Below are 21,949 nucleotides of genomic sequence, written 5' to 3'. Positions count from 1 at the left end.
ACGAATGGGGTCGTGTTCGTAGTAGGTCAGAGCCAAAACCCCCTCTGTTGTTGGGGTTCCCAAATAGCAGAAACATCTTGCTATTTGGGTTCCCTGCCAGTTAAGGCCACTAGACCGAAATGTTGCCCTCCTCTCGCTGACAACCAACCGTCGATCATACAGATCGACCAACTCTTCCTCTCTTCCCTCTGTCTAGAGAGGAAGAAATGGGTAGGTGGGTTGTTGCCTCGCTACCGCGCTACAAAAGCTACAGTCACCACCCGACTAGGCCATGTGGGCCCCACTCACACTAGCGATAGACTATTGCCATTGTCGTAGACACCTCAGGATCTATGTGCACTACATCATTGTTCATGCACATTGCCTCAAGAATCATGCTATTATTGCCTATACATATGTTTCCTCGTGATCTGCATCAGTTACCTCATCGTCACCTTCAACTACTCGCATGGTCAATACGCCATCAGAGTTCGTGCCAAGTTTAAAAAACTCTCCAAAGCGAAGAAAAAAATTAGAGAGGTACGATTCCTCAGTTTCTAGTTGTGTCTTTAGAATAACCACACAAAAAGGGCAATCTCTATGCTAACTTTCAGTGATATACGTAAACCATAGAAGATGCTTCTTGGGGTTCATAATATATATTTTTATTTTTTGAACTAACCGAAGTTAAGAAATTGGCGAACGGGATATTATAATTAAAGAACTGAGTAATTCGAGATATTACACGTCTCGCTTCACATTAACCTATTGGACCAATGTGCAGGGCCATGAGCTGCTCTTCAAACCTGAGCCTTGTAAGAACCTAGCCATCTCCAGGTCGGGCCACACTTAAAGCCTAACAACCCAAGCTCTAAACTGTCTCGAGCAAGGCTGACCTGATGCCCACCCTTACGTATAATAGATTATGTTGATTGAAATAGCTCCTTTAACATGCAAATTTCAGCTAATGCAAGAGCCAACTGGTCATCCACTTTACTTATAGTCCATACATGCTTCAGACTCCTTGCCCCAAGTTCCTCTTCCTCAATGACCCTTTGCAAAGTGACTGTATGCAAATTGGAGGTTAGCAACAACTACATCATCATCATCACCGACAAGTACCATAGAGGATAAGTTGATGTCTTTGCTATTGTTGTGCCAGTCTTCAAGTTTATAGAAGAATAAGATAGTGTAATCTTTTGTTATATCCTTTTTATTAGCGTGACAATTTTGCTAACTACACTAGAGCAACCAATTTGTTGCTAAACATGGCTAAATTGTTGGACCACTCGGCTGGCCATTTGGCTCTCAACTTCATTCATGTTGTGCAACAAATGTGCATCCTCGCAACTATGTTTGCTTGCATAACCATATCCTTATTTTTCTCCTCCTATTTTGTGTCTTCGTAGGCAACCACCTTACCTACATAACGAGCATTCATTCATGGTTAGTCCAATATTGCATTACTTATAAATGAGTATGAAATATTATAAAAAATATTTACATTTGCCCTTATCATTATTCACAATAATTTTAAGTAATGAGCATGTCCATGTAATGATCAAATGCTCTTCGATCAATTTTCTCTTCGTTGCTTGACCGACTCTACAATGCAACACATGAAAATTCAAGAAGAATGTGACATCTCAGAGGCCTTCTAATAGATATGTGCTCTCATATCCAAACCTATAATGATTCATATAAGGATTAACACATATTAATGTATAAAATATTATATAAAAAATATTAAATAATATTTTAATTTAAATCAACAATTTAGGTACAAATAAAGGAATAATTACCTGTAACACCACCAACATGTCAGTGATGTTCAATTTTTCAGTCCTCATGCCACTCAAACCTGCATAGAAGTATGAAAATGCGGTTGTTCTCCATGTGTATTGCTCGATGAGATCCAAGTTTCTCACTAGTTCAATATACGAACTATAGATTAACTTCCCATCATTGTCGATGAATAAGTATATGCCCAAGAAGTAGAGTAGGAATGCTCTCAGTTCCACATCCTAGATATTATCGGTAATGAACTTTCCTCCAACACACAATAGTTTTTCCTTTATTATCCTCACTTTACTAGGATTAAAGTGATTCCTCAACCATGAAAACTTTAGTCTTTCTCATAGGAACACATCATCCTTCACTCTAAAATAAATATCACACATGTACTTCAAATCTTCCCACTAATGTTCACTCACTAGCTCCCCATGACAGTTAAATCTTGTGATTTGTGTCACGTCCTTCAACGTGATGGACATCTTAATATCTTTGAACTTGAATGTGTTGATCGTCATATTCTAAAACTACATAATAGCCTCTGTGAAGTGACGACTGATGTTCCATAGTGTGATCATTAAGAATTTTTTAAAATGCATACAATCAAGTTTTTCTTTTGTATCCTTCAATAGAGATAGAAACTATTATTGTGTTCGGAACTAGTAGAACCAATGCATGTGGCCTGCATGATCCCTCTTGTCACCTTGTAGTTCTTACAATATATATATATATATATATATATGATAATTTAATAAATGATTGAATGCAAAATATAAAATGATTACAAACATCTTACAAATGTTTATATACAAAATAATAAATGATCAAAGTACCTGTCTAGGAGTATTGGACCTTCTTTTCTATATCTTTTCCCTGTTAAGATATCGCCTCCTTTTTTCTGCAGAGTTCATTCTCCCATTGCTAAGGTGCCTCTTCCACCCCTCTATCATCCACATTATCTGTGGTCACATCTCCAACATCATCTATTTGGTCATTGAAGTTAGCAACAACCTCAGAGTGAGCGCATAGGTCAAACTTCTTGTTTGTTGAGCCCCCCTCCATGTCTCCTTCTTTATATGCTTCAAAGATGGGAGACCTGATTGTGATAACAAACTATTCATCATTTGCACCACCCAGAAGTTGTTAATTGCAATTTGATCAATATTTCAAGTATTTTGTGCTGCTACTTTAGGGGTGGCTCATAACTAAGACTACATTTTTTATGGTAAATGTCGAACAATCAGTATTTTGGCCATGAAGCATGCTCCTTCTTTATCCATGTGTCAAGTTGATTACGTACATCATATTAGATATAATGACTCAGTACATAGTTTTTATTTTTTGGCATTTCTTGTTGTGCTCCAATACTAGCAGACGATATGGGCGTGGTTCCCTCAGACACAAATTTCTCAGTCATCATATTATGTCAAACTCTGCAAACTTAACATTAAGAAGCACTAAAAAGCATATAATTTGACATTAAAGTATGCACAATACTAAGAAGCATAAAATTTATTCATCAATGAAAATAAATTGTTAGTCATATTTGTCATTACTACACCATCAACAATACCACTATATACAAAACAACGTAAAGGAAATTAAAAGTGAACTGAACTAAAAACATGAGCCTCACCTCTAGGATTTAGAAGATGAAAGTGTTCATTGCCATCAAACAATATTTGTATATTGTTCAGAAAAGTTAAACTAAAAATATAAAACAATGTTTAATTGCATCAGATAAGAAAAAGAAAATTTGCAATGTCTCTAGGATTTAGAAGATGAAAGTGCTCAGACATCATCTAGGTATGGTTAACTTGTCTCGTTGTAGAAGCAAGAGCCTCAAGCCAATAAATCAAGAAGTTTTACCATTATTCAGTTGTATCAATAAAACCCAACATTTAGAAAGATAAACTAATACAACTATAGTTTTTTATATTTTTCAATGTATTAATTGTAGGCATATTTTTTGTATGAAGGATAAAGAGAGGTAGAAGATAGAAGATATAACAACTTAAGAAAAAGAGTTACTGAAAGAATTCATCAGAAATATTGTGCTTATCGAAAAAACTTATAAGAATATTCTTACCGAAAAACTCGTTATCGATGAATTTGAAAAACCCAACGTTGAAGTGCTACCAATGAATCGTTAAAAAAAGTGCCCAAAAATAATTGTCAAAAAAGTCAACAATTTTTTTTGTTAAAGATCAAGAAGGAAACCACAAGTTGAGGACCATAAATAAACCCTAGAATATATGAAAATAACCTTGGGTGCAGACAATTGCTTTTTATACCCTCGAAGAGTCACATTTATTTTAGGAGAAAAATAACAAACATAAAAGAACATCACAATTTAGATATGTGGTTAAAGAAAGGAGAAAGGAGTTCACATGATCGTCAGCGATATATGTATTAGATATATGCGATTTCATTAAGGTATTTGCGAAGTTACCATCATAAAAAAGTTTGCAAAACTTGTTTTTGTATGCTTCATTAAGACCACAAAAAATATGGGTGAATGTAAGACCTGAGATTTTTCTGAGAAAATGCAATGTATGATGTGATTCAGTGATGGTAAATGACTTATGTTAATTATGAGGTTTTTGCATATAGTTATGCATTATACATATGTATATGTATATAAATATGGATATAAGAGACTCTAAATCGCGTAAGATATACAACATGATTGAAAGCAATCTATAATACATTAATTTTTGAGAACCTTAAATTAAATTCATAATATATATATGATTACTCAATCTTCGAATTTGAGGCCCAAACGAGGAAAAAACCTTGTTATTTCATGTGAATTACTGAAAATCATATATCGATAGAATATGGGTCTTAACAGGAGCAATTTTTGTAAGTGATAAAAATATAAAAAATATGCTTTGAAAATTTAGTTGCAATTGAAAATTTAAACAAGAATTTGTCTTAAAAATTTGGTTGAAATTGAGTGTGTAAATAAATTTTAATAATATTTATTATTTAGGTTGGCCGACCCAAGCCCTTGGTCGACCACCTTTCCGAACGTGTTTGGCCTTGGTGGACTAGCCGGTCAAGGGTTGACCAGTTGGGCGATGACATTTTTGAAAGGTTTTCAGAGAAATTCAAACGAAATAAGCCTATTGGTGCTGAAAAAGTAGAACTAAAGTATTACAAGTATGCCATCACCTAGAAGGGTGTGACATACATCCTAGCAATTCATTTCTAACTTTTAATCTCAGTCATCCACTTAAAACCCTAGCATATTTAACCTTTGAGGAGAGAGAGAAAGTCATTCTCTCATCTTCTTTCTCTCTCCCTCCTTTCTCCCCTCTTTCTCTCTCCCAAAATTGTGGGGCTCCCACCATAGCCGACCTTCTTTCTCTTTACCTTGCTAGTGTGTAGAGTTGGGTACCACGTGGGACTCCATCCTACATGCCCAAGCAAAAGGAGAACCCTCCATTGTTTCGATAGCATCGAGGGTGAGTTTTTTTCTATCTTCTATTTGCGAATCCTTTGTTTTCGTTTCAAAGAAATATATGTGATTGTATCTTCTTCCTTCATGAAACCGAATTTCCCAAATGCATGTATGTGAGTTGCATGTGTATTAGATTTGTGTGTTGTTTCTTATATTCAGTTCATAGTACTTATGTGAGATGCATCACGTAAACACACACACACTTATGTTTCTTCTATTTGCAAATCCTTTCTTTTTGTTTCAAAGAAATATATGTGATTGTATCTTCTTCCTTCATGAAACCGAATTTCCCAAATGCATGTATGTGAGTTGCTTGTGTATTAGATTTGTGTGTCGTTCTTTATATTCAATTCATAGTACTTATGTGAGATGCATCACGTGAACACACACACACTTATGTTTCAAATATATATATATATATATATATATTGTCAAAACGAGTTTCCTGAATCTAGAGTTATCAAAGACACCTTCGATGATTCAATCGTATCTCCCTAGATACTGGTCAAATTTTAGTGTTCTTAAACATTCTGAAAAGCCCAGACCTAGTCCTCCAACTTTGTAGTTGAAGATTTTTCCAGATTCGGAATGCAAAGTTTTCTAAAAGCTCCATCAAAAATATTATTTTTGCATGCATTGATTCTTTCCCGAATCCAAAGTTGTCAGAGACACCTCTGATAAATCGACTGTATTACTCTGGATACATGTTTGATTTTGGTATTCTTAGACATTCTGGAAAGTTCAGACGCAGACCTCTAACTTTGTAGTTAAAGGTTTGGCCTGATTTGGTATGCATGGTCCTTTAAAAGCTCTGTTAAAAATATTATTGTTGCATGCATTAGATCTTTTCTGAATCCAGAGTTGTCAGAGACACCTCTGATAAATTGACTATATCACTCTGGATACATGTCCGATTTTGGTGTTCTTAGACATTTGAAAAAGCTCAGACGTAGACCTTTAACTTTATAGTTAAAGATTTGGCCTGATTCGGTATGCATGGTCCTTTAAAATTTTTGTCAAATATGTTGTTTTTGCTTGCATTGATTCTTTCTTGAATCTAGAGTTGTCAGAGATACCTTTGATAAATCGACTGTATCGCTCTTGATACATATTCGATTTTGGTGTTCTTAGAGGTTCTGGAAAGCTCAGATACAGACCTCTAATTTTGTAGTTAAAGATTTGGCCTGATTCGGTCCACACAGTTCTCTAAAAGCTTTGTTAAAAATGTCATTGTTACATGCATTGGTTTTTCTCGAATCCAGAGTTGTGAGAGACACCTCTGATAAACCAAATGTATCGCCTTGGATACAGATCAGATTGCAGTGTTCATGGATATTTTAGAAAGCCAAGATAAAGTCCGCCAACTTTGTAGTTGAAGACTTTTCCTGATTCGGTCTGTAGGGTCCTTCAAATCCTCTATCAAAATATAGAACATTCAGATTTTTGTTAGTCCTTGTTCAGTCCAGAATGCCCTGAACAACGTCTCGTATTTTTGAGATTTCTCCTAACTCCCTTAATAAAAATTCAATTGGTTTGTTTCTGTGGAAAGCTAAAAGATAACTCTACAACTTTTATGTTTAGGGTCAGAGATGAATCTGTTACGGTAATGAAGCCATACATGATACTTCAAGTACAAGGTTTTGATGATGAGCAAGTAGAATCAACTGCATTTCAGCTAAGGCTATGAAGAAATTGAAGAATTCGGTGAAGAATCCTTGAAGACTAGTGTGCAAATGTTTAATTCATTAAAAGTCTTAGATTCTTGTAAGAGCCTTACTTAGAGTGCATATTTAGGTTGCATTTCACCTTAAAAGTCTTTAGAAAAACTTTTCTAAAAGAAACTCTTTTGAAAATCTTTTTAGAAAACTCTTTTCTTAAATTTTCATGTTTATTAGTCGACCAATAGACTTATCAGTCGACTAATCCTTTCGCGCCATATTTTCTAAAAAGTCATTCTTGTCAAATTAGTCGACCAAAGATTTTATCAGTCGACTGGACAGAATGTCTGTTTTCTGGAAAATTAGCAGCAGTCGACTAATGGTTTTATCAGTCGACTGAACAGAACATGTGTTTTCTGAAAAATTTAGCAGCAGTCGACTAATGCTTTTTATCAATCGACTGAACAAAATGTTTGTTTTTCAGAAGTTTTTAGCAGCAGTCGACTAAAAGGTTTTTCAGTCTACTGATGATATTATCAGTCGACTAACTTTTCTCCAATCGACTAAGTTTCAAAAGTTCAGATTTTCAAACGGCTCGATTAATAGATCAGTCGATCGACGATAACGGTCAGTCTACTAATAACTAACTATTAGTCGACTAACTGATGTTTCAGTCGACTAATTTTGCCATTTTCCTGAAACTTCAAAAAGGCGTGTCTTTTCATTTTTCAAACGTTTTGATCGTTCGAAATAGACAGTTTTGACACCCTTTCATACTCTCAACGTATGGAATCTTTTAACTATAAATATGAGTGCATTTTACACTCAAATACAACAAGAATTCAATCGATTTGAATCATTTACTTCTTGCTTTTCACTCCTATTTATTCAAGTATTTGTTTTCTCACTCACGTGATATTTTCACTTCAGTTTTTCACTCAAATCACTTTGAGAGATAGTGAATTCGTGAGTAGAGTGTTTCAACAACCTCAAAAGCCAATTGCATCTCATTTGCATTCAAAAGGAAGGCTCATAGGTTGTATTGTAAGTTGTTATTTCTTTTGTGTAAAAAGAAGGACTCCTTGGTGTAAAAGAGTTGTTTGCTTTCAGTAGGATTGTTACTGAAAGTGGGACCAGTTATGGTCTGTGTGATCTTGTAGTTTACAAGGTTGATAGTGGAAAATCTCAAGCGGGTTTTGCTTGGGGACTGGATGTAGGTCGGGTTTGACCGAACCAGGATAAAATCTTGTGTTCTTTGTGTGTTTGCTTTGAGATTTGCAAAATCATTCAATATTCCGCAGAAATTTTTAAAAGCACTATTCACCCCCCCTCTAGTGCTTGTTGCCTCGATCCTAGTGCACTTTCAGAATCTTTGTTTAAATATCTCAAAAATATCAATCTTCTTCCTATTATAAGAAGTCATGCTTTTCTTTTAACTGATTTTAAATCTCTCTCCTTTTGGGGTCAAGTTGGGTGCAACCCAACTGAGACACCAAGTCACTGAACTCAAACGGCCTGATTAAGCTTGTTTATCATCTAATATGGTTAAAATTGAGATTAGCTAGCATGCGATATCATGCTCGTATTGCTCTGATTTATGTACGCTTATATACTACATGAGAACAATGTGACATAAATGTTATAACACGAATGAGTACTTTCACTTGCACATCATGTCACCAAACTTACAGTAATTATACAAATCATGTTGATAATTCAAGTGTTCTAATATTTAATAAATATTTGATTGTGTTTTGTGTACGTTTGCATTGATCACATGATTCACCTTTGGCACTTGATCTGTTCCATAAATATAAAGGAGACTCGAGACACCTTATAAGGGCGTATTTGTCAGTGAGACTTTGTGAAATACTAAAAACTCCATGACGAGTTAGTGTGGGCAATAGACCCACCTTGTGAGTTGAGCTCACTTATGTTAGAAATGTGCGGTTACCAATATTTTCTTTCTTATGAACATCTCATGTGATATAATTCTAGAGAGGTCTTCCTTTGGTTAGATAATTAATGAAATATTCATTGTTGGATGCTAAGGTTAATCATGTTAGTCGTTTGATCATGATCTCACTGTTTGTTGTTGAATGGAGCAAGAGTTGTATCTTCTAGATCATTTGCTTAAATAATTAATGTACCTGCTTATGTATGTTAGTGCTTGACATTATTGCTTATGGCTAGCATTTCTCCTTACTCGATACAGTTACACTTGTTTAATCATTTCAAATATGCTAACTGTCTCACCACGATGCACTTATATGTTTACTTGTACATATGCACTGCTTGAGATATCTTACCTGTTCTGATATGATAAGTTCACTTATGTCATTGCTTGGATTAATTATGTTATTAATGCTATAATTTGCACAAATGGATTGTCGTGGTTGATTTCTCACCAGCTCGCAAGAGTACTGACCCCGTTTTATGGGAATGCAGGTGTTTTATTTCTCGTGGTGCAATGGAACTCGATGTGCGGCAAAGGACTGAACCCACACTTCTAGAACGTCAAAGATCTTGACAGTTGGTTTTTGTAAAAAGGGAAATGTTGTATCGTCTTGTAAAATGTGGTTAATAAAATGTTTCATCTTGTTGTTCTTTGTAACCCGCCTAGAATTTCCACTTGTTTTTTCCGCTTCGCACAATGTATTTAAAAAAAAAATTACCCTAAAAATCTAAAGGATTTCCCAAGTTGGGATTCTGGAGCATTATAGTGAACATAGTTAACTGAGGATTGAAGAAAGAAAAATTGAGGTTTGCATGTTTTTTCTGCGACTTGGTATAAAATATGTGATTTTACTAAGGTATTTACGATTTTATGTTTAACAAAGAAGACTGTATAAATAATATATTTTTTGCATGCTCTTTGAGGTCCACAAAAAATATCTGGACCTCTTTTTAAGTGGGAGTTTGTGATACCTAATGAACGCACAAACTTCATAAGTTTCGTACATGTGAAGAGTGAAAAGGTCTTAACGAAGTTGGTTATTTATAGTTTTGGTCATCGGGCAGATTTTAGCAAATTCTAGGGTTGTTAGAGAAATACATCATGTTTATTGTACAATAGTCATTTTTGTAAATTTTATTATAAAAACAAGAATGCCAAAAAAATGAACATAATTCATTTAAAAAATGAGAATGACATTACTATATCATGTACATTTTTTATATTTGAAGTTTTTCATTTTCAAGAAGTGTGTTTCTAAAGTTTAAAAATTTTTGGATATTTTTAGTAACTATTGAGGTGAACCCGATCCATAGTCTTAGTGTGAAATTCTGATTGCAATGAGGCGTTTGTCTTTATCATTACCACCAACCGGAGTATCAAAATCCCTGGGGTATGGCATACATGGAAATGGCAAGTCAGTAACACCATGCAAGTAGGGGTGGAAACGGATCTGATATGGTCAGATATTCCATCTGAGTCCAAAATATTTTTCCGGTACAAATCTTTTAAGCAAATTTAATGTACATTCTCATCGGATTTGGATATGTTGAAACACACACACACATATATATATATAATAGAGAGAGAGAGAGAGAGAGAGAGAGAGAGAGAGCCATCCATCCAAAAAAAGGTCCAAAATGTATAACCAATGATGATCGGATAGCTTCCCTTCTCCAAAGCTTGAGCATCTCATCGATCGGACCTTAAATATTTGTTATTTATAATTTATTTAATAAAAAATATGCTTTACATGAAGACTTTAAAACATATAGACATTTTTTGAAACGTAAAAATCAATGACTTACAATGCGTTTAAAACTTTACAATAAAAAGTATTATGAGCTGTTGTTTTTTAGCACTTTCAAAAACATATTTAAACATCGAAAATTCATAATCCAAAACATGCGACTCACTAAATAAATGATAAAAATTCAAGTTCGATCGATGAACAATTCGATCGTTAGAGAAAAAACTCTACCTATCATCATTAGTTGCAGATTTTGGACCTTTCTCAGGGTCTAGTCCCGGTTCATGCTAGCTCGAGAGTGAACAACAAAACCCTTAGAGAGTCATGCCCAGACGGGCCAGATCTAGTGACCCAACCCATTGCCTACCCCTAGTTTCTAGTGAAGGTAAAAATATGAACTTTAAAAGTTTCTCACCGTTTTGTTTGAGGAAGGTTAACCCAAGGTCCCCACTTACACTTTTTGATAAACATTAGGTATGGATTTGGGATTTGGGATTTAGGAATCTTCCCGATGTAAGAATCGTCTTGGACCCTCAAACCAATTAATCTAGCTATTCTGATTCGGGACTGAATGGGCCAACTTTTAGCCACACAATATTAAAATAATATTTAAAAATATTTAAAAATTATTTTCGATCATTTTTAAGATCAGATCAGTTTCATGTGGATTTTCTGCCGATTCTATACAAATCGGCCGATTCAAGAGTATTTGCAACGATGCTGCTTTGGTATTCAATATCATATAAAAGGTGGGTCCCAATCAAGAAAATTTTTTTTTTATCCCTTCCTCCACCATCACATACGAGAAAACAGGTGCAGTATGATTGCACAAATATTTGTGCATTAAGCACCTGACAGGCCTGTCAGTTGCTTGTGAGGCTCAAGGCCTGATGGAGGGCAATCAGGTGCTTAGTGCACCAATTTTGTGCCATGTGACTGCACCCGATCCTGACTCCTGAGTGTCAGGGAGCGTGCCAGAAGTGCAGCTTACACAGACAGAATATAGAATATGATACACATACACGACAGGTGTCTGCCTGACTGGTTGCATGTAGATGCTGCAAAATACCACTGCACAAACACATGCAGACAGAATTAAGAATGATGTCTGCTTCACAACAATTGATTCTTACAACAGTTGTTGGGCGTGGATGGGCTTAACATTAGGCAATTGACTTGGATATTAGGAGTCAATAGGGATGTAAATGGTTCAGATTTAGGTCGGATATCCAAACAAAATCCGAATCCATGGGTGGCCAATGTGGGTTCTGATTTATCCTGATTCAGGATCAAGTTTTGCATCCAAATAGGAGTTCAAGCTGAAGAAAAATGACTAATGTCCAAATGTGAATACATGTAAATAATAGATTTTAATGCAGTCAAATATGGGTGAAAACTGGGGCTGTCAGTGATCTGATATGGGCGTAATTTGGGATGGTGCAACCAACCCCCCCCCCCCCACACACACACACACACTCTCTTTTCCTCTGCAATGGCCACTGGTCAGGCTGGAGGTGAGCTCCCTCTCTCTCACCCTTTTCTTCTTTCTTCCCCTTCTCTCTCTATGTCTCTCTTGAGCAGTAGCTGCCGGCGAGGTCGATGATGAACTCTCTCTATCTTTATCTGTATCCTTTTTTTTGTTCTTTGTTCTTCTTCTTCTTAGGGTTTTTATTTTATTTTCTTTGATTAGGGCTTTGATTTTCTTTGATTAGGACTTTTATTTTTTTATTAGGGTTTTGATGATGTTTTTTCTTTAATTTTTATTGATTAAGGTTTTTTTTTTCCTTCTCATTGTGACTTTTTGCTCAGATCTTGCAGTTTCTCCAATGTGACATAACTCCGAGGGTTCACATTAACCTCAACCTTAGGGTTCACATTTGAGCCAACCATATAACCCTCACTCACATCCACTTCTTGAAGATGGTCCATATCAACCTCAATTTTAGGGTTCACATACTCTCCTTGGTGAGGTGTCTCCTTCGCTCTCTCCATCTTCGTCTCGACACTACCACTACAAGTGGCCGCATCTCCAGTTTCATCTATCCGGGCATTGAGGTTAGCAACAATCTTAGTGCAAGCTAATAGGTCACCCTCCCCTTCCTTAAATACTTTCGAGATGGAAAATAAGAATATGCCTACAAACTGATCAACATTTTCAGCACATGCTGCCTTAGATATGGATCACTTTGAAATTTATAGTTGTTTTTGTTGCTTGTTGTTTGACCATAATTTTTTTGTGTTTATCGCTGGTATATTTTTTATGAAAAATATTGAATACTCAGATTTTTGGCCTTGGATATGTGGCTCCCTCTCTATCTACTTGTTAACACTAAACCGTGCTTGTAAATATTCAGGATGACCCAATTCATAATTATTCATTGGCTTTTGTTGTGGTGCTCCAACATTAGAAGATGATGTGAGTATGGATCCCTTCAACAAAGTCTTCTCAATCTTCATATTGTATAAAACAAATTCAAAACTTTTTATAATAACAAAAAATGAAATATTGAAAATGCATGAAAAAAACAAAAAACTATTTGTGATGATGAGTAAGTCTCCTAATTAAATAGTATTTCCTAATCATGCTTATAATATAAGTTATGCAACGTATAAACAAACAAAGAACTGAAGGTAAGCAGGTTGAGAACCAATGGTTTGGGAACACTATTTGATTCAACCATTAAAGATGTGATTACCAAAAAAAACATTGTTGATGATTGAGCTGCAATGAAGCAACCTATGAATTATTGAAAATAGTTGCCGAGACAAGTCACCGAAGGGAATCAGGTTGGAGACCATGTTAGAGATTACAAAGAACCCTAGTTTATACGAAAATATCCCTATGGTGCGGGCAATGAGTTTATATATGATTTGTAAACTCAGTAAATAATAAAAAAACTCACATAAATTCACAAATATTTAAATAGTATATTTGTAATGTTTCGATATTCAATTTAAGTTGAGGTTCACATGTGTGTTTATGCGAATTAGTGAAGTATACGAGAATAAGTAGGATATCTGTGATGTTTTGGGTTTCAGTTTAAGCGAATGTTCACAAACAAATTTATACGAGATTCATATTATATATGCGAATAAGTAAGCTATTTGTGATTTTAGTGGTTTCAGTCTAATAAGATGTGTACAAGTAAATTTATGCGAAGTTTATATTATATATGTGAATAAATAGGATATTTGTGATGTATGGGTTTCAGTTTCTTCAAATGTTCGCAAATAAATTTATGCAAGTTTCATGAAGTCCGCATAAGAAAACATGTAATTCTAGATTTAAGTGAGAGTTTATGCTAGTTGATGAGTGGTGTATAATTTTATCGCAATAACCCGTCAATTCGCAATTATGAAGGATAAAAAAGTCCTAACAAAAATTAAAACTTTTTTATTTTAAACATGAGAATAATATCATTAATTATAGGGCATTTTGAAAAACGTGTCAAATTAGCTCCAATTCATTTTTCGTTTAATCACATTGGTTTCATGCTTCAGCTCCAATTCACTCAACTTACAACCTTATAAGGTCATCTAACACACGTGAGTTATGTGTGACTATTTGACCTACACTGAATTTTTCGACGCTAATTCGCGATGGAATATATCTGTCGCCCATTCCATCACTAAGTAGCGACAGAATGTATCTGTCGCCAGTTCCGTCGCTAAGTTGCGACGGAATAACGAATGCCAACATCCGTCACAAGGCCGTCGTTACTATATGGCGACTGTGGTGTTGCGATGGATTTATAGTCGTCGCTAATCCGTCGCTACATTCAATGCTAATAGTAATTAGTGATGGATATATCTGTCGCTAATCTATCGCAAACAAAGAAAAAAAAATGAAAATTAAATATCAAAAAAAAAAAATTCTCATGATACAATTTAGATTTACTGTACAATTTATATTTTTTGTGAATAAAAAACAAAGTACACATCAAAATACATATAAAAGGAAACTAAAATAATTAATCGATCCACTGTAAAATTCGCAAGTTCTAATTATTTACAATTCAACATTTACATTTTTGAAACAAAAAGAAGGTAAAACAAATTCAACACATGAATCTAATCATCACCAAGATTTTGTGCGTCCTCTTGTTCATTGTCTTGATCTGTCCCTTCAGCTCCAATACGCTGATTATCGTCAGCAACCTACACGAGAAAAGAAAGGTCAGTATTGATAAAAAAAAATATACTAAAATAAATTATACTCTATATGTGATTCTATCATGCTCATATGTGTTCTAAGGCAGTAAAAAAACTACATATGTGATTCCATCATGCTCATATGTGTTCTAAGGCAGTAAAAAAACTATATATGTGATTCTATCATGCTCATATGTGTTCTTAAGGCAGTCAAAAAAACTTTATATGTGATTCTATCATGCTCATATGTGCTCTAAGGCAGTCAAAAAGCTTTATATGCGATTCTATCATGCTCATATGTGTTCTAAGGCATGCAAAAAATTATATATGTGATTATATCATGCTCATATGTGCTCTAAGGCAGTCAAAAAAACTTTATATGTGATTCTACCATGCTCATATGTGCTCTAAGGCAGTCAAAAAACTGTATATGTGATTCTATCATGCTCATATGTGTTCTGAGGCAGTAAAAAAATTGTATATGTGATTTTATTGTGCTCATATGTATTCAAAGGCAGTAAAAAAACTGTATATGTGATTCTATCATGCTCATATGTGTTCTAAGACAGTAAAAATATTATACTGAAATATTATATAAAAGGTCAGTATTGATAAACAAAATATACTGAAATAAATTATATGCAATGCACCTAAGTTAAGGCAATCAAAGTTATATGAAATCTAATGACATGCAATACATCACATGAAACTTTCATACCTGAGAGACACCTGCAAACGAAGCTCCCCTGTTCTGCAAAAAACTGTTGAACTCATCCCGAAGAACGTCAACAATTGTTTCATGGAAGTAGTCACACATTGTGTCCTTGACAATCTGGCGTACATCATCCCAAGAATCAGTCGAATGGTTGGAGCTGATGTTGACAAGAGAAATCTCTGAGCCGTGACTGGAAGAAGCAATGACTGGTGAGGTATTCATATTACTCCCAAACCCGAACACACGACCCTTTTTGGGTTCACCTGCTGCAGTCACCTATGTTGCAGGATCAAAAGGCGGATGCTGATTGGAGTCATCGCCATATCGCTCTACCATTTGTTGCTCGTATGACTCCTACAAAATAATGTTTACAGTATGAATTAATAATTAAGAATTATAATGTTTATGATAACTTGTATATTACAATGATTATTAATACAATACATACATACTGTTGTCGTTCTCGTCTTCTCCGATACGAACTCTCCCGTGGTCTTACATTTATGTGTTTGAACAAACACATCTTTGTATGACACAATGCCTCCTTTTTCTGCTTCCTCTGAAGTGAAATGATAAAAGATTTAGTTAACAGGTTTGCAACAATACTTATAAAATTGATTTGTTTATATATTGATGAGTTACCATTTTCTTCAGGTGGCTCCCAAAAGTCCTAGATACACCTGTGTGTAGATGGGCTTCGGGCATTTTCACTCGATTTTGTACAGCCTTCGCTGAGCGGTTTCGAAATGCATCCCCAACCCACTTGTCACACATTGCATCCCAAACATCTGACCTGATAGTAGGAGGTCCATGGCCCTTCCACTGCAGTGGATCATCTATCTCGCCAGATATTTTTCTTGTTGTAGTCTTCATATTGTGCAGCATGTCTGCAAATCGATTGACAGTCACATTCTGCCACACCTTCCTTGCATCATGTTCCTCCGTCGTAGTCGCGAAGCGATTCAAAGCCTACAAATATTTTCAGAAAGTTAGTAGACATGACTATAACAAATAATTAAATATGAAATACATTAACTATGACAAACAACTGTATATCGTAAATGAGGACCACAATCTGTTTATCACCTCTTTTGGATACTCTTTCAATTGAGCGGTCGATCCTGGTAGATGTTGAAGTAGTGAATTTCTAATATTGCATACTACTTCTTGTGACTCGAACCTCGTGCTGCACATGAATTGGTACACAATAAATATCAATATACAATATTTATAAGATATGCAATAAGTGAAAACAAAATACTTGCGATCGATTATCGATATACACTATTTGAATGAGTCTTCTTGTGCTAGACTGAGAAAACCCTGCATTCTGTGTTAGCTTCTGACTTGTATGATCAACTAGTGTAGGTGGGTCATATACAGGTGAAACATCATCTGTAAAAAAATACGTTAGAAATTATCAGAATGCGCATTTCAACTAATCAAGCATCCAATTAGTTAAATGATATACCTATTAATGGAGCCCGTGAAGATGAAGGCTGAGACTGGCTACTACTGGATGAACAACCACTGTAAGCTCCATGAACTATATTCTAACAAATAAAAAATGTCATGCAATATATTCAAATTGTTTCAAATCATTCACATCAAGTATTTCAATACATTCAAATAATTCAAATCAAGTATTGCAATACATTCAAATCATTGGAATACCTACAAATCATTCAAATCATTGCAATACATTTCAATACATTCAAATAATTCAAATCAAGTATTGCAATACATTCAAATAATTGAAATACCTACAAATCATTCAAATTTAAAAGAGAATCATCAGAATGTTATGATGAAGAAAATATCAAATTTATCATGCAGGGAAGTGACCCCCTATATGATAAAAAAAAGAGGCAGGGGGTCGCCCCCTCCCTGCCGAAAAAAAAATGAGGCAGGCGCCCCCATGCCGTAAAAAAAGAACGAGGCAGGGGGGTGACCCCCTGCCGAAAAAAAAACGAGGCAGAGGGTCGCCCCTCTGCCCGAAAAAAAAAAGAGGCAGGGGGGCGACCCTCTGCAGAAAAAGCAGGGGGGCGACCCCCAACTCAAATAAAAAAAATGAGGCAAGGGGGGCGACCCCCTACCGAAAAAAAAGATGCAGGGGGTCCCCCCCCTGCCGAAAATAAAAAGAGTCAGGGAGGCGACCCTCTGCCAAAAAAGCAGGGGGCGACCCCCTGCCGGAAAAGCAGGGGGGCGACCCCCCTTGCCGGAAATAAAAAACGAGGCAGGGGATGACCCCCTGTCGGAAAAAAAAAATGACCCACTTACCTGGGAGACGCCAGGCGGTGGGCGGGGGGCGACAGTCGGCGGAACGGGGGGCGATGGGCCGGGGGAGGGACGAGCAACGGACCGGGGAGCGACGGGTGGCGGGCCAGGGAGTGCATCGGGCAGGAGAGGGAGGCGACCGGGGGAATGCGTCGGGCGAGAGAGATGAAACAAGAAAGAGAAAGATGGGTTTTGATTAGGGATTTATGGGAAACTTAGCGACGAATTTGGCGACAGTCAACTTTCGTCGCAATGCCGTCGCAAATGCACATAACCAGTTAGTGACAGAATATTTCTGTCGCTAACATCGTCGCTAAGTAGCGACAGAAAAACTTCCAACACCAAATCCATCGCTAAATGCTACGGGTATTGCGACAAAAACCTAACATCGCTAAGCCGTCGCTAAGTAGCGACGGATTTGGCGACGAAAGTTTTTCCGTCGCTATTTTCGTAAATATTACGGATTTTAGCAACGAATTTAGCGACAGAAAGTTGCAACGGAAAAAATTCGTCGCAAACTTTTGTCGCTAGTGACCATTTTTCTTGTAGTGACCCTCCCCTTCCTTAAATACTTTTGAGATGGGAAATAAGAATATGCCTACAAACTGATCAACATTTTCAGCACATGCTGCCTTAGATATGGATCACTTTGAAATTTATAGTTGTTTTTGTTGCTTGTTGTTTGACCATAATTTTTTTGTGTTTATCGATGGTATATTTTTTATGAAAAATATTGAATACTCAAATTTTTGGCCTTGGATATGTGGCTCCCTTTCTATCTACTTGTTAACACTAAACCGTGCTTGTCAATATTCAGGATGACCCAATTCATAATTATTCATTGGCTTTTGTTGTGGTGCTCCAACATTAGAAGATGATGTGAGTATGGATCCCTTCAACAAAATCTTCTCAATCTTCATATTGTATAAAACAAATTCAAAACTTTTTATAATAACAAAAAATGAAATATTGAAAATGCATGAAAAAAACAAAAAACTATTTGTGATGATGAGTAAGTCTCCTAATTAAATAGTATTTCCTAATCATGCTTATAATATAAGTTATGCAATGTATAAACAAACAAAGAACTGAAGGTAAGCAGGTTGAGAACCAATGGTTTGGGAACACTGTTTGATTCAACCATTAAAGATGTGATTACCAAAAAAAACATTGTTGATGATTGAGCTGCAATGAAGCAACCTATGAATTATTGAAAATAGTTGCCGAGACAAGTCACCGAAGGGAATTAGGTTGGAGACCATGTTAGAGATTACAAAGAACCCTAGTTTATGCGAAAATATCCCTATGGTGCGGGCAATGAGTTTATATATGATTTGTGAACTCAGTAAATAATAAAAAAACTCACATAAATTCACAAATATTTAAATAGTATATTTGTAATGTTTCAATATTTAATTTAAGTTGAGGTTCACATGTGTGTTTATGCGAATTATTGAAGTATACGAGAATAAGTAGGATATTTGTGATGTTTTGGGTTTCAGTTTAACCGAATGTTCACAAACAAATTTATGCAAGATTCATATTATATGTGCGAATAAGTAAGATACTTGTGATTTTAGTGGTTTCAGTTTAATCAGATGTGTACAAGTAAATTTATGAGAAGTTTATATTATATATGTGAATAAATAGGATATTTGCGATGTTTGGGTTTCAGTTTCTTCAAATGTTCCCAAATAAATTTATGCAAGTTTCATGAGGTCCGCATAAAAAAACATGTAATTCTAGATTTAAGTGAGAGTTTACGCTAGTCGATGAGTGGTGTATAATTTTATCGCAATAACCCGCCAATTCTCAATTGTGAAGGATAAAAAGGTCCTAACAAAAATTAAAACTTTTTGATTTTAGACATGAGAATAATATCATTAATTATAGGGCATTTTGAAAAACGTGTCAAATTAGCTCCGATTCATTTTTCGTTTAATCACTATGGTTTCATGCTTCAGCTCCAATTCACTCGACTTACAACCTTATGAGGTCATCTAACACACGCGAGTTGTGAGTGTGACTATTTACACTTTTTACTTAGTTTTTGCATCGAAATAGCAACCTGCTTGAATTTTTTGTTGTGTTTGACTTGTAAATTGACACAACTAATCTACATTGCATCAATCCATCACTTTCGATCATACATTATCCAAGTGATCAATTTTTCATGATAGATAATTAACCTGCATTTTTCATCAAATTATACAAAAATGAGTCACATGATTCATTAAAAATATAAAATTTTATTTTGAAAGATGATTCGTACAATATAATCAACAATTTATCAAATTAAAAAAAAAGTTCATACCCAAGAGGATGAAGCACTTGTCTCACCACTAAAGCCTATTTGTGAAAAACTTAATCGAATCAATAAGTTTTTTTTTTTTATACTCTACACAAGAGGATGAAGCACTTGTCTTACCACTAAAGCCTATTTGTGAAAAACTTAATCAATCAATATGCTTTTTTTTTATACGGATGAAGCACTTGTCTCACCATTAAAGCCTATTTGTGAAAAACTTAATCAAATCAATAAGGTTTTTTTTTTATACTCTACACATGGAAGCATCATTTTAAGGATATATGAGTACAACCAAAATCGTATCCCAATCATACATGCCAATCAAATATTTGTTCATAAAAATCTTCAAAATATTTGATAAGATCCATATCTCACCACCACCACCATCATCCGCCACCACCATCACTTCTTCACCACCACTTTCATCACTACCAACAAGTACCCCTATGACATTTCAAGCACCAATTGAGAGAAGAAATTCTAGTGAAACACCATGACAAGAATAGGCTTAAATAATAGAGCCATGGTGGTTAGGTTGGATAAAGCAAGTGAATAGAGAGGTAGAAATTAACCATTGAAATAATATACAAAAAATGATCGTGTTCTTGTAAAATGACATGATTTTGAAAATGCCTTACAATTTAGCAAAATCGTTTCATGCTCAAAATTTTGATTTCTATTTTTTTAAGACATTTTTACCTGATATTTGGTTGATAAATATGTATGTGGTTTGAGGCTCACAACATTTCATTAACAAGGACATTTGCATAAACATTTCATGGACCTTATGAAATCTTTATAAAACAATTTGCAAACTTAGCTAAGTTAAATCTCAACAAAGGAGGTTCACATGTCAAATTTATGCATGAGGTTTGCAAGCCCTATGCAAATCTTTTATAATTGAAAAGTTTTAGCTCGAGCTCTATACATTTGTGGCAGTCTTTACATTTGAACCTCTTTTAATTAAAAACTTGCTTAAAGTGAAAATGTAAGTTTATAAATATATATCAAACATTTGCAAATCATTGATGTGAATGTCCCTAAACTTTGCATAAAGTCTGTGAGTATGTCTGTAAATGTGTCATAAATTTTGCAAATATATGTTGTAAACTTTCTTATATTTGCACGTTTTCTGACTTGTATGTTTAGAGTCATTGGTTGTTATTTTTTTATATTTTTTGTTGAAACTTCTATTTATTTTAAAACACTAACCCTTTTTTCTTTCTTTGTGGTACTTCTCCTAGCAGCTCAGCTGGGTGAGGGCTCCGGCCCCATAGGTAGACCGCCGCACCTGGTAGCATTGGCGAGTGTGGCTATGGCGGTAGGGAGGCAGAGGAGCCTCTCTTGTTGAGGCCCATCGTGTTCGGGATTGCCAACTCCATATAGCTGTGGAGCAAGAAGAAAGAGTCTGTGAGGCCGTGGTGGGGGCCCGAGGAGATGATCAGCTACGTCTCGAGAAGGATCTGTTCACCAAAGAGGGTTTGCAAACGATTGAGGTCTTCAAGGACATCTCCAGGTTTAACTACACAAATCCGATGGGCCACCCCTCTAGTATGAGGGTCGCCATTTTTTGACAGTCGCTGAGGTGAGTGGTGGTGTGATGGGAGCAGAGGACACAGGTGGTGGGGAGTTGGGCTGCAGTAGTAGTTGGGGAGGAGGCCCATGACATGGTGGTGGGTGGAGGTGGTGTAAGGGAAAAGAGAAAAAAACGGTAAGAGAAAAGAAAGAGAAAGAATGGGTTACACAGAAACCATCTGATCTTCGGATTAGCCGATTCCTGTTTGTTCAAAATGGTTTACATATTTACTCTCTCTCTCTCTCTCTCTCTCTCTTTATATATATATATATATATATATATATATATATATATATATATATATATAATGGGCAAGAGATATT

The sequence above is a fragment of the Nuphar pumila genome, chromosome 17 (genome assembly GCF_984573655.1).
Source record: "Nuphar pumila chromosome 17, dmNupPumi1.hap1.1, whole genome shotgun sequence".
Classification (NCBI taxonomy): Eukaryota; Viridiplantae; Streptophyta; class Magnoliopsida; order Nymphaeales; family Nymphaeaceae; genus Nuphar; species Nuphar pumila.
The sequence above is the reverse complement of the archived record's forward strand: the minus strand, read 5'-3'. Positions refer to the sequence as shown.